The sequence below is a fragment of the Astatotilapia calliptera genome, chromosome 10 (genome assembly GCF_900246225.1).
Source record: "Astatotilapia calliptera chromosome 10, fAstCal1.2, whole genome shotgun sequence".
NCBI lineage: Eukaryota > Metazoa > Chordata > Actinopteri > Cichliformes > Cichlidae > Astatotilapia > Astatotilapia calliptera.
The window spans coordinates 24438189-24452829 of NC_039311.1; the positions used below are offsets into that span (position 1 = coordinate 24438189).

At 40.8% G+C, this 14641-nt stretch overlaps 1 protein-coding gene across 7 annotated transcripts in view; it reads right to left on the reverse strand.

Annotated features, from left to right (window-relative positions):
• Positions 1-14641, reverse strand: part of larp1 (La ribonucleoprotein 1, translational regulator) — a 55591-nt gene that overhangs the window by 31616 nt on the left and 9334 nt on the right. The gene's annotated exons all lie outside the window — the stretch shown is intronic.

Sequence of the window (14641 nt, forward strand, 5' to 3'; positions counted from 1 at the left end):
TCTCACACTTCTGATAATCAGCTGTCTGCTTGACGTTTATTCAGCTGTGTAAAAACTATAACTTTAATCTCAGCCAAACCGATTTACTCAGGAACAAATAAAATACTAAAAAAAAGCCAAACAATAACATTTTTAATTTATCTAAGTGACTCATATATATTTAACCTGAGTCGCGAAAGACGGCGGTGGGTTTGAAAACAATTTGCGGGGAGTCCGGTGTTCTCACGGCGCTAGTGACCTAGCCCCCGGCTAGCTATCGAGCTAGTGGGTAACAGACGTCTCCGAAAACGTCGGAGCGCTTTTGAAAATATGTGGTGTCCTGATAAACTGAGCCGATATTTGAGGTTTACACAGCTACATTCTCGCCTGAAAATATGTTAAACGTTTATTTTGTGACCCAGAAAGAATAATAAGAGTAATATTAAAACTAACTAGCTACCGCCATTGTTGGAAACTGCGCTGGGCCGCGCTATGAATTCTGGGACACAGCTGCTTCTTCTTCTTCGGGGTTTAATGGCAGCTGGCATCCTTGTACATGCTGTGCTGCCATCTTCTGTTTCAGTCCGTTATTACACTCTTAAATCCTGCTACTTATTCCTGCGTCTTTTGCGATCTTACAAAGCTTCAAACGACACGTCGACTATTAAATCAGTCGTCGACGATTTTGATAGTCGACGTAATCGTGACTAGTCGACAAATCATGGCAGCCCTACAATGCAGTCTTTCATAAAGAAGCTGTGTGAAATAATTAAACAGCTAAATGTTTGCGTTGTGAAACTGGCAGCTTTTTACCCTTAAACAAAAGCTTCTTATAACCTGGTGACGTTTCAGGTGGCGAACGCAACATCCCACACTTAGCAGGCATAAAGTTGCGTCAGCAGCTGGCCGCTTACACTAATCGCGGCTGATAATGTCACATGAATGTGCCAGTCTGATAAAACTCACTAATGGCAGGTGGAAACCGAAGGATTTCTCCAAATAGGAACCTGATTCTGCGCTAACCTGGTTTGCTATTTTAAGCTGGAACCCCCCAGTGTTAGGCGGCCTCATGACCGGACTTTTCAATCATCCTGGCCTGTAGTCATTTTACCACCAAAGTTAGGAAAATTCCAACAGATACAATTTGAGACACAAGTGAAATCAAGTAAACAAAAATCCCTGAAATCTGTTTTGTTATAATAGAATTTAAACCTGCAAAATCACTAAAAGTAGAAGACTTTTACAATTAATGGAAGAAAACTTTGGTTTACTTTGACCTAGATTTGTACATCCTTGTTCCCGACCTTCATAGGAAAATAGAAATGTGCAGCCAAAAGTGGACAAAGTGTGAACTATTACCCCTGCCTCTTCAGTTAAAGAGATAAACGTCTCCACAGAAGATCCCGCACAAAGTTATGAGTCCAGCAACTGCGCAAAAAGCCTGACATCAAACTTATTTTCCTCCAAAAAAAATCCTGCAACTCTAAAATTAAAATTTGTACTCTCCTAATAGCTAGGAAGAGCAAATGGCACTCCTCAGCTGGATAGTTTGTTCATGGTATGCTCAGCACCAAAAATAGCTTTAACTGGCCTTATAAGTAAAGATCCAAAGACACATGGATCATTTGCCCGTGTCACATTGTTCTGTGACCAAGTCTCAACTACCAAACAGGACTGAACATATCCTCCTGAACACAGGTATGCATCTGCAAACACCTAAGATTTCCACCCACCCACCTACTTAAACTCCAGCCACATTTGGGTCAGGTTAATGCATAACTGAAACTCCTGCTCTCCTGTCAGCAGACCCATGTTGAAACACTGGCCAGCGTAACAACTTTGCACTTATTTAGTCAAGGAATCCGTGTTAATTCCTCAAGCATTTAGCCCTCTCTTATCTGCTTAGTGTATGAACAATAGTAGTTACAAAAATTTCTCACTGCTCCTTGTTGTGCATGATTGTTCATTTTGTGCCTAATCACAGGAAGTGGGACAACGGAGGAAACACTTTCCTCGAGTCTTTCTACCTCGTCACCATGACAGAGCACTCTGACGTGGCCTCCAACAATCAGAACTCTAGAGGAGCTGTTTTAGTTGGGCAAAACCACCAACTTTTAAAGTGCATTTAAAATCAAAAGTCAGAATACTTTATTAATCCCTAAGGAAATTATGTTCTCTGTAAAAAATTACAGTCCTCTGTGAAAGGGGTGATGCCTTGCCCATTTTTGCTATACTCTGTACTGCTTCTGTGATTCATCTGCTTTTCTCGGAAATCAGCTGTTCGGTGGTATTAGGATTATTAAAGATAGATTTGCATGACCATTACATCAGTGAGCGAGTAAATGCAGAACAGAAGCAATAAGTGAGATTTTCTTTGACTGTATGGACACAGTATCTATTATAGGTTCTAATCTTTAAAAAAATAAAAAATAAATTGACAAGTGACATCAGGAGCCAGGTTTACCATTAACAGCATCTATCAAGTTACTTATGTTTTGATTACCCCTCCCTTACCTGTGTAAGTGGTAGTGCCCAGGTAAATGAGGCTGGTAATGCAAAAGCAATGGGATTAGAGAGAAAACGTGGCATCTTCCTGTAAGTGTGCATTGTGTTTAGTTTTATTTTAGAGTCACATGGTTTAGTTGATGCTTCCAATTTTCTCCCCCTTTTGTTAATAACTACCAGATACAACTGTTTGTGCACGTGCTCCTGCACAGTTGATCTGATATCCTTGTGTTGCTGTTGTTCCCAGATCATCATACTAAATGTTGTTCCAGGATCAACATTGCAAGTGACCAATCAGAATGTTGTGACGTCATACTTTTGCGACTTCGGGAAAAACCGGCGTAAAACAAAAAACTGTACTTAAGCTGCGTGAAACCGCCTCTGTCCGCCGATCAATGGACCCTGACCCTAACCCTTTAATAAACAGTAAGCAGAATTTATATTGTCCTTGCAACATTGGAATTTCATAAATGCACGAATGGCTTAGCGCGCAAAGGAATAACGTCACAACAATGTGATTGGTCACTTGCAATGTTGAACCTGGAACAACGTTTTCATGATGGTCTGGGAACTAGGGCTGGGCCATATTATACCGTTCACGGTAATACCGGTATAATGTTAGGCAACGATAGGAAAATGAAATATGGCGATAGAATATGAGTAAAACGCGCATGCGCAGTGCCTTTGTTTTCATACGCACATGGCCGATTGTTGAGTGAAACAGATGAACCGGAATTCCTTTGTAAAAATGGTGCAACTTCAGTGATGTGGAACTGGTTTGGTGTTTGTCCGTCAGATACACGACAAAGCACATTTTTTTGCAGAACATGCAAGCGGCCGTCGTTATTGTCGTATTTGTCGGACTAAGATGCTCTTAAATCTGGGAGTAATCTGGGTCCTAAACTCCGTATACTTCAGGTCAAACGAACACTGCAGCATCACTGAGCATTAAAAACTGTCTAAATTCTTTCATCTTTAATAAAACGATCAGCATTACTGCCTTACCAGGGGTAACTATGAAGTTTAACTTCCAGGCATCCATGAAAACAAAATGTATTACATTTAACGGAGTTAGAAGTTAGCAGGAAGCTAGCGGAAGTTAGCTCGCTAGTTTCGCTAGTTACCTAAGCATGATATAGCACGTTCTGACTGAGAGATTTCTGAAAAAATTCAAACGTACAGCTCTGCTATCACTTCCAACATAAATGAAGACAGGAAACTAAACAGCAGTGACGTTTGTAGGGTTACTGAAGTTGGGCTAGCTGGTATATAATGATGTGCTACGTAATCGCTAGCGACACAGCTATGTTAGCATAACATAAACAGTGAAGCTGGAGGACGAACACTAACACTTTTCCACTTATAAAAGTTAACGTGAAGGTTCCTCATGGTTAGAGACAAATGCAATCGCATGGCAGGATGCTGTAAACGGACCAAACTTCAGTCAGGAGAACAACTGAGATAATCCATCCACAATACGAGGTTAGTCATTAATATACTGCAACAACATGGGAATAGAGCAGCTGCTAGAGAATTCAACATTAATGAATCAATGGTACAGAAGTGGAGGAAGCAAGAAGAATGAGTTTAATAAAGTTTGATTTATCTGACTGCTTTGTTTCGCTTAATGTGCCTTATAATCCCGTGCACCTTATGGTCCAAAAAATACGTACTGCACACTGCAGTTTAATGTTGCAAAGCACCTCTTTTTAACTTCAGTGGATATTATATATGGTTATGCTCAGGATATGTCAGCCCATTTCTACTGGAAATGCCTTTTGGTTAAACTTTCAGCAAGGAATTAGCATTTGCACTGTTACATTTTTATAAAGCTTTAATGTACATAAAAACCAGCTTCTTGTTTGAGTGAAAATAAATGGAAGGTTGTCTTTTTGCGCTAGTAATGTTGTGGAGTTGTATTTTGTCTCGCATCAATTATATTGTCAGTTATATCGTTATCGCAAATTTTCAAATATATATCGTGATAAATATTTTTGGCCATATCGCCCTGCTCTACTGGGAACAACACCAACACGAGGATATCAGATCATCCCTCCTGCACATCGTCTCCCTCTTAAAATATGGACTGCACAACTAACATCCCGGAGACGTCACCAGGTGGAAAGATTTGCCACTAGAAGGACTTGCTGATGTTTTCTCACAAACTGATCTCTTTTACTTCTGTAACTAATTGTTCATACACTTACAGCAATTTATTTAGTTTTATTTTTTTTAAATATCACTTCGACCACTTCTGGGAACCCAACAGCAGCAATGAACCAGACTAGTTCCTGAAACTGTAATTACATTTCATAGTCCACCAAACTCTGCAAAAAGTGGACAATCAAGTGTTGTTCAGTACTAAAAAGCAAGCTGTTGAACTAAACTGCCACCTCATGATCATCTGAGCCGCATGCTAGGAATCCTCCTCGACAGACATGTAGGCATTACTTACAGGGCTGCTCAGTGTTCAGTGCACGTCACATGATGATTGCAGATGATCGTTTAAGGTCAGAGGAGAGCCTCCCTGGGCCAAGATGTTAGGCAAACTATAAGCTGATGCTCCTCAGGCAGTCACATCGTCAGTGGGTTCACATAAGATGCTCTTTGTGTATCTAACTACCTTCCAGGGCATTTAAGTAATGCAAGCAGTGACTGATTATTGCAGCAAGACTCCGTGGTATAGCCATTAACTTAACCTCTCTACTAATTTAATGCTTCAGCCCAAGAGTACAAACAAATGCAACATTTCCCTCATTAACAATTATTTCATGATACCTTTATAGTTGTAATGTCACTTGAGAAGCTAAAATTGTATTGTTAACTGTATTAAGGGGACTCAATTTAAACCACAGAAATCCATCACAAATTTCATTGCTTCTGCCCAAAAGCAGAAAAAAAATAAATGTGATATGTGGCCTTGTGTTCAGGTCTTTGAACTATTAAGGACGCAACTGTAAAAATATTTTACCACAGGAATTATTGTTGATGTTGGACAGTGTTTGTGGTTTTGTTGACTATTGTTCTGACACAATAGCAGCTGGACAGCGTCTTATCGCACAAAAGTCACCTTGAAGACGGCACCTGAACGGGCGTGGCTGCACAGCTGGTCACTTCTAATTTCACTAGTGTGACTCTAGCATCAGTTTGAGCATTTGGCTGAAACTGATGACAACCCTTCAGTTGTCTCCGTCCTGTTTGCGTCATAATGCTTCAGAATTATTACACAACTACTGTAACACCTATTTAAAATGCTCTCATAAGCCAAATTGTAGATTTTAATCTCTTTAATGTGGCCCATTTCACAATACTTTACTACACCACATCAAAAAGTTTCCATCTGTGATCCCAAACCTTCACTCCTGAGCTTTGCTTCATGACTTTTAAGTGTTTTTGACTTTTGGCACCTTAAAAACCCTCTCTGCAGGTATGAGTACAGGCTGGTTGTATTTTAAGTTTTATGGGGGCAACTGTAATAAAGCTCTGACAACTGTGCTACTGAATACTCTCAAACTGAAAGATGGGTGTAGGTATGACTATGTGTTACAAAGAGAAATGGCTAAATAACAGAAACCCTACAGAGAAAAAAAAATGAGTGAAGATGTAAATGGGGGAGGAGGAGAGGGAAGTGTACGACAATCACGTCATCAGACCACGTGGTGCCAACCTGAAAAAAAGCTCAGAATTAAAAAGAAAATAATTAATTTTTCCTGCGCATAAAGAAGAAACAAGTACAAAACGCTGGCCGACTAAAACACCCAGTGAGAAGAATTAATCAGCGAGCTCATTTTTCATTAAAAGTAAATCAAAATGATACAAACAACTTCACCATTTGCTGTTTGCCGATCCTCAACAGCAGCTGTATATGAACTGAGGCAAAGCCACTTAAATACAATCTAAATGCACAACAATTAAACAAACAATGCTGCACTCGCACACAAACAAGTGTTAAACTACTGAAAGCCAGTCATGAACTAAAACTAACTGAATATTACTATAAGAAGGAGTGTCCATATTTTGTTTACAGTGTACACAAGACTAAATTATATGTAGCTTAAGTTGCGCATCAGCTGATCAAAGAAAGCACAGCCTGTGGCACACCTTTATTCCCCTTTTAAGCTTCACAGTTTGAGTGTTAGACCCTGATGAAAACTCAAGTTTTTCTTTGCTGTACTTCTACTCATTTTATTAAATATTTTTAATTTATGTCCTAAAAGTTTCTGCTTTTAGGACATGTTTTTACCCCACTGAGGAGCACCTATCTGGGGTATATGTTTTAGAAACCGCACAGCACTTCCATTTACAAATAAAAACAAACAAACAAACAAAAAGACTGCTCCATGCTGATGGCTACTTAAGTTAGCGAGACCTATTCTCATGCATGTTACAGATGAGTCACCGACTGTTACATTTTTAAATGCTTAAAAAATAAATAAAATAAGATAGACAATGAGTTGAAAGGTGAGTCTTCAGAGTCGGGTAACACCGGGGTACTTTCAGCCTCCGGGAACCTTTTTAAGACTTCTAGGAAGCGTTACAGATAAGTGTTCCTGTGTCTGCGTGCCAGATACTAGGAAATAGGGCTGTTCGATATAACAATATATATCGGATGACGATATAAAAACGTCTATCGTTTCATTTTACGCTATCGTTTGTTTCGTGGTGTCACAAAATAAACTGTTTACAGCAATATTTTTTCATCGTTTTGATGGTCACTGTATTAATTTCTTAAAGTTCTCTCTTTCTCTTATATTTTATATAACCACACTACGGACGGACAAGCGCCTGTTTTTAATGCGTTGTGGTTAGCTACAACAACGGTAACAGCATCGTGTGTCCGCTTGTTTATGTTCCACATAAACCTTTCACAATAAAGCTCAAGATCCTGTTGAGAGTTTTCAAAATAAACTGAATCACGTGAAAGCAGATTATTTACAGATGAGAAGTAAAAAAAGCGCCACCAGGGGCCTGTTCTTCGTACCTCGCTAAGTAAGTTAGCTGGATTAGATTGTTGACGATTTTGCGTGATCCTGGATCGTTCGGTTCCCCGAAGCTCATCCGGGACTTGCTGTCATAGCAACAGAGCCGTAAGCGTAAACCTGCTCGGGAGCAGGTTTACTTTATGTAAACAGGATTAGATCGCGGCCACGCAGGTATGTCCGCTTCATTTATACGAAAGCAACAGCGATATTCCACCACTGTTTCACCATAAATAAATAACATCAATGTAACTAAAGATAATGCAGCACTTGATCCTTTTATTGATGTCACACAGATACATACAGGTCATTTCCTAAAAAAGGGAAATGTACTATTAACATTCTATTACATGTATGTGATTATTACAGATGTAATTCATATTTCAGAGTAGTAATTGTAAATTACTTCGTGTAATCAAGATGAGAGACCACGGCTATAAAAGCGAAGGTGGATTTGGGAAGCCTGTCGCAGCCATGTCCTGTCCGTATATGCGACCAACCCATTGCGGAAGGTGCAAGATTGATAAGGAGAGTCCTCAGAATTCAGCGTATATTGCGGGATAGACAGGATCCTTTAGCTCAGCGCGACAGTGTGCTCATTGAGAGATATCGATATTCCCGTGAGGGTATTATTTACTTAACCAACTTGTTGACGAGGGGGTGCAGGACCACCACCTGTCTTTTTTTCCTCTGCCCTTTTCTTGGTTGCTGTTATGAACAAACTAACAGAGTATTACAGGCCAGTATTACCTTGCCAAGAGACGCAAAGCAATCTAAGAGATAAATATTACCATTCTGTAGAATACTCCTGTATTCCACTTTTACTTGTTCCCATGTTCTTGTGGGTCCTGTTGTGGCTCTAATGTGAAAGGGGATATAATATAACATATTATAATATAATATAATGCCATATGATATTGGACAATATAGTGTCATATGATAGATCTACCCTACCGCCTACTGGTGTTGGCCAGAGGGGCCGATGGCGCGATATGGCAGCCTGGCTACAACCGTAGCTGCCTCCACCAGTGTGTGAATGTGGGAGTGAATGAATAGTGGTATCGTACAGCGCTTTGGGTGCCTTGGAAAGCGCTATATAAACCCAATCCATTATTATTATTATTATTAAATTACCTACGAGTTTGATTTGTCAGCAACTTTCTGCCAGCCCCTCTCTCCTTGCTTTTGCAGCCTTTGCAGTGTTCTCTTGCGTTTTCATTAAACTCTGAAACTCCTGAAATCCCTCACTCATGAGTTCTTGCTCTGCTGCCGGAAAATACCGAGCGCGCTCCTTCGACATTTTCGCCGACCAATCAGCGGGTTGCCGATCAATGTTTCTACTATCGATGCGTAGCCCCTTTTACGACACCCAGTGATGTCACATTACTGCGTCCAGCTGTAGTAATCGTCAACAGCAGGTGTGTTCGGGGAACCGGATTAGCGAGCTCACGGTTAGCGCGATGGTTTGGTCTTGGATGTGTCATTTGATCTTGGATGTAGTAAGCGACGTACGAAGAACAGGCCCCAGGGCCCTGTTTCAGAAAGCCGGTTTAGTGCAAACTCTGAGTAAGTATACCCTGAGTTAACGAAAACTCTGGGTTTTCGGTTTCACAAAGCGAGTTCAGCTGAAGCCTGAGTGAGTCACTATGACGACACACTCCATGAAGCTAACCTGCCCCCTAGCAGGTTTACTTCAACTAACCCTGACGTTCTCCGCCTCTTTGTCGGAAACCTGACAGTAGGAAGTGTCAGACATGGCGTGTCCCTTCCTTGAAGAGCCAGTAGATCTTGAAGCCCAAATACTCTGCAGAGCTCTCCGCCGGGAGAGAGTGATCAGAGCGCGTATGGACATTTTATCATTACCTGATGATTTCCTGTGCGAACGTTACCGTTTCTCAGCACAATCAATAAGTTATTTGGATAACATCCTCAGGCCATATATTACGCATGTGACACATCGCGGACATTCTCTCAGTTCTGTACATATTATTTGTATTGCACTTCGGTTTTTTGCAAACGGGAGCTTTCTGTATAATATTGGTGACGCTGAGCACGTTCCCAAGGCTACCGTCTGTCGGGCAGTCAGGAATGTTACAGTTGCACTGAAACGTCTCCTGTACTCGTCTGTGGTGTTCCCCGGTCATAGACCCACAAGATTTATCAAAGAGGGATGCCACAAAATTGCAGGTAGCAGGATGAACAAAACTTAATACATGATGTGGTGATACTTGAACTACTACTTAAATTTTACATTTATGTTCACGGTTCCCAGGCGTGATTGGCTGTATAGATGGCACTCACATTCCAATCATTGCTCCTTCAGTAAATGAAGGAGACTATGTGAACAGGAAGTCTTTCCACAGCATTAATGTACAGGTACATAGTTCCCTGTAGCATTTCAAACTAACAAATAATTTCATTATAGTAATGGATGCTAATTTGTGTTCTCTGCACTGTGAAGATCATATGTGATGCTGCCAACATTATCACAAATGTGGAAGCCAACTGCTCAGCCTCTGTGAGTGGTGGTGGTGGACGACCTCCACCTGTTTTTCGGGCCTCCGCTTTTTTTCTAGTGGCCATAATGGGTCACATTTGAGCATACAGAGTAAGCAAATATGTACTTATAATGTGTTCAGATAATTTCAATAAGTGCTTACAGAGGGGAAATTAATGTAGCCTCTAACTGCAATTGATTTACATGGGACAAACAGACCAAGCACTATGGCTCATAATACTATTACACCTCACCTGTTTGGACTATATTTTTATATTTCATTTTTACTTGCTGCCAGGAACGTTGGGGGCCTGTTGGGTTGCACCTGCGCTCAAATCACATCACAAAATAAAAAGGTATAAAATACAAAATAAAATATAATAAAATAACGTGTTAAATGGGTGGAAATCCCTAGATCAATGTTTAAATTAACACTCACGCATTGACTCTGTCGGCTATGTTTTGCCATGCATGCTCTCTTTCTTTTGCAGCTGAGGCTGTGTTACTTTTTTTCTGCAAAATTTGCATGTTATCAGCATATGCTGCCATCAGAATTTCGGCCTCAAGCGCTGTAAAATACATTGACCGCGCCTTCTTTCCCTCCTTCTCCATGGTAATTCGCTTAATCTGTGCTCCACTAATCAGGGCTTTATGTATCCTCGTGCGCGCGCTTAACTTGGGGTTAAAGCAACTCCACGTTGATTGAACTAATTGTTATCAGCCTTTCTGAAACCGAATATTCCGAGTTGGACAGTTCGGGGTTACTCAACCCTGAGTATCGTTTTTCACTCTGAGTTTTCTAAACCGGCTTCCTGAAATAGGGCCCGGGTGCTAAAAAATAAACCTTAGACTCAAACGTTAGAACGGGCTTTTCCCCGCAGCACGCCGTGTAATAAATACAAAGAAAACAGCGGCCGTTACAACTTATGTCTAAAAATGCATCGTTTCATGCATCGGTTAAAACACTCTACTCCGGGTAAAGGACGCGCAGCTGGAAACACTTCCCGCAAGACGAGCTGCCCGAGATTCACAGAATTTACAGAAAATGTTACATTTTTGTGATTTATATCGTTATCGGACGATAGAATTCTTATATCGGGATATGAGATTTTGGTCATATCGCACAGCCCTACTGGGAAAGCGTTTACAGACGTTTCTTTTAGCTCCTGCACTGGATTAGACATTTTCTCAGCATTGGTAATAGGCCAACACAAGAATAAAGCACTGGGGGCAACCACTTAAACAAAAGCCTTAACATTACACACGTAAAGAGCCTAAACACAAAAATGGGGGGAAGAAAGATTTTGACAGAGCAAAATGTGATAAATATGCTCTTAGCATCCACCAATGAAGAGGCTGAAACACCACGAGAAAATAAAATTGTCACAGCTGACTGGATTTACACCATTACATAATTTTTTATTAGTGCTTTGACAGCAGCATGTAGTTGTAGTTGGATTTTCCCTGCAGGTAGTCCCCGAAACCGTTTGCTCCAGCAGAAGCTCACAACTAAGTACTCATAACAACTGCACAGACTGATGACATCCATTAATAATATAGAAATAGCCCCTAAAGGTTTGAGATGCTTGCACTCTCATGCAAACTGTAATTTGCTCACATGCTAAATGTAAATTTCTTCAAATCTGTTTAAACAGAGGGACGTTTAACTCTTCAGGACTATTAAAAGATTGCTGTTGTAACCAACAGATTATTTTTAGACAGAATGTAAAATGATTATTTACATACCAATGTGAATGTTTGAGAAGCTCCAGCTGCTAGAGGAAAAAAAAAACCCATTCACTGCTTAACTGCTTCACCAAGATCAGCGTGCTCTTGTCTAAAGACATTAGTATGTAGTGACTCTTCTCTCAAGCACTACATCAACTACTTCTTTCAATTCTCTCATTTCACCCACTCCTATGTTTATTCCCCACAGTGCTCACTAAAGGTTGTTGCAGCCTGCTGTGCATGCTGGATTGCCAGAGGCTACCATTAACATTAGCCACTACCAACCAACAGTTCAAATCAGCCATTGTCTCTTAAAGTTACTCCAGTGGGAGCTTCACATCTGTTCATTTTGTAATTCTAATGCTTTACTGTAATATACACTTAAACTTATTTTGCAGTCAAGTGCTCTAACTTGACAAAACAGATTTCTACACATTTCTGAAAAGCTCTTCCTCCACATCTCGTCCTCCTTCCCGATCAACAGTCCCAAGAGTGCCTCCCCCCTCCCCATCCTCGCAAACCAAACAACCACTCTACACAACACACATGCCTCATGGGAATTTGTGTTTGGCCTCCACCTGAATCCTACAGCACGGAGCAGCTTCAGTACCTGCCCCAAGATCCCACGGGGGCTCTCTTGGTGAATCCTATAAATAAACTTTATGCCACGTCGGCTCTGCAGTCTTATACAAACACAGTCGCAGCGTTGGGAAACGGGCCCATTCCTCAGCCAAACGCTGGGGGTTTTTTGTGGTCTGAATCACACAGGTTTTTCCTCCACTCCCACATGTGTTGTATCATGATTTCGAGGTTGTACATTCAAAAGATTTGTTATTTTGACTCCATATTTGGCTTCTGGAATTTCCCCCATAACTGTCACATTCTTGATATATGGAAAAAAAAAAGTGTTGAACATAGAATCCCCATTATGATTTCTTTAATTAAAATAAATCCTGGTAGATCTTGTTTAAATGTTTGAGACACACCACATTTCCCCCAAAAGGCACCGAGGAAAGCAAACAACCATCACTGGTTGGATAAAGCAATAATCACCTAATAAAAAAAAATATAAAAAATATAAAAAAAAATCACCACACACTGGTCACAGCCAACATCTCAAGTTATGAGTGTGACACTTTCTCTTGAGTTTCCTCTACTCACTCTTGCAGTCTGAATTGTTAACAGAGCGGAGTAACCACTGAGGGGGGGAAGCCTTTCTGCATGCAAGAACCAAATATGGAGGAAACGCGTACAATCGCAGCGCATGCACAGTCGAAGACTCCCTCTGAAGTCACGTGATCTGTAGGGTGATGACATCACAAGCTCACATGGAGTAAAAAGACTAGGAGATGTCTCGCTCAGTATTCTGTGCTGCATTCGCAGCCAGCACAGAGACACACATCAAATGAAGCGACCCGGGCTCTAACTTCACCTCAGATGTGGAAAGAGTTCAAGTTAAGAATAAGATGAAAACTGTCCAATCGCCAGAGTCACGTACAGGCAGGACAGTGGTGACAGATGGTGGTGGGGGTGATAAACAGTAGGCAGAGTGAAGAACACATGACTTAAAGCTTCAACAATTTTTAAATGAACTAAAACCAAAGCTGCGAAACTGTAACAGTATCCCGAAGGGTGATGATCAGCTATGATGAAGGGCTGAACAATTATACCAACTTCAACTGCTTAAAAAGCTGTGGCCACTTTATGGGTGCCTGACAACGATTTCTACATCTCAATACACTGTGTACAGTACTTGAGACACCCCACATTTTACTTTTTTCCCCCCTTTCAAGGAGTGAGACTTTCTTATTGTTTTAAATGTGCGCTTCAGCAATATTTCTCCATGCTATCTAAAAGGTATTCAGATACTTTTCCTTTAGATATCAGCCTTTTCAGTCCAGTTCCTCTGCCTAACGTCTTGCACAAAACTGCCCTATTGATATGTTCCAGATTAAGTTGGAATTTCTGAGTTTCCAGTCAAATTTCATCTGGAATGCCCCCCCAACTTCTGGATTTTGCCACTCAGAATTTAGGAGCAGCCCCACCAACCCGGGGTTAACAATCCAAGCTGGCAGCAGCAAAATGAATCTTAAATAAACAAACAAACTGCCACCGTTGTGCATTTGTGAGTCGCTAAAAAAAAAAAGCAATACGCACAGCAAGATCCATGAATATGCTGCAAAACAAAATTATGTTGCTTCTTAGCAAGGAAGAACCATTGCTTTATCGACTTTCCTACAGGAACGTACCGAGTTCCGACATGCAAGACTTCCAATGTAACTGGAACTGCATATGAATAATTGCAACATAAAAAAGGCACCTAAGTCAGTCGATGAACCAACGTTACAAGGAAATTTAAAGTATCTTCAGACACTGAATCTACCAAATAAATAAAAATACGAAACAGTCTGACAGGGACAAAATTAATAAAAATACAGGGCTACAGTCATTTTCCATTTTCCTAGCAAAATATAAAGAAATGGTTAATCGTCCAAGGCTTCACAGAACTATAAATGCCAAAGGTGATTCAACGTTTGCATGAACATTACCACAATTATTTCCCCCCATAATGTACACACTTCATAACAAAGGAATAAGATGAAATATAACTGGCACCCACCCACCCTTCAAGCCAATAAAAAAATAAAAAAAAAATACAGAGGAGCCAAGTCATATTTCAACGTGCCACCAACTGGACACGTCCTCGATATAAACTGTCCACACCCGAACCTTCTTGGAGGGATGTGCCTTTATCACAGAGTCCAGACACAAGCCGGTGATAGATAAAAGTAACTCGAGCTGGACAACCTAAGAGAGGGACTATAGTTTGTATGTGACACGCGTGTAGTGTGTGGGGAGAAGTGCAGTACAGTGAGTACAATAGACACTAGGTTGCTACCTAGCTTAGCAATGCTACACTTTGTGAACAAGCCATGATGTTCTCAGTTTTGCT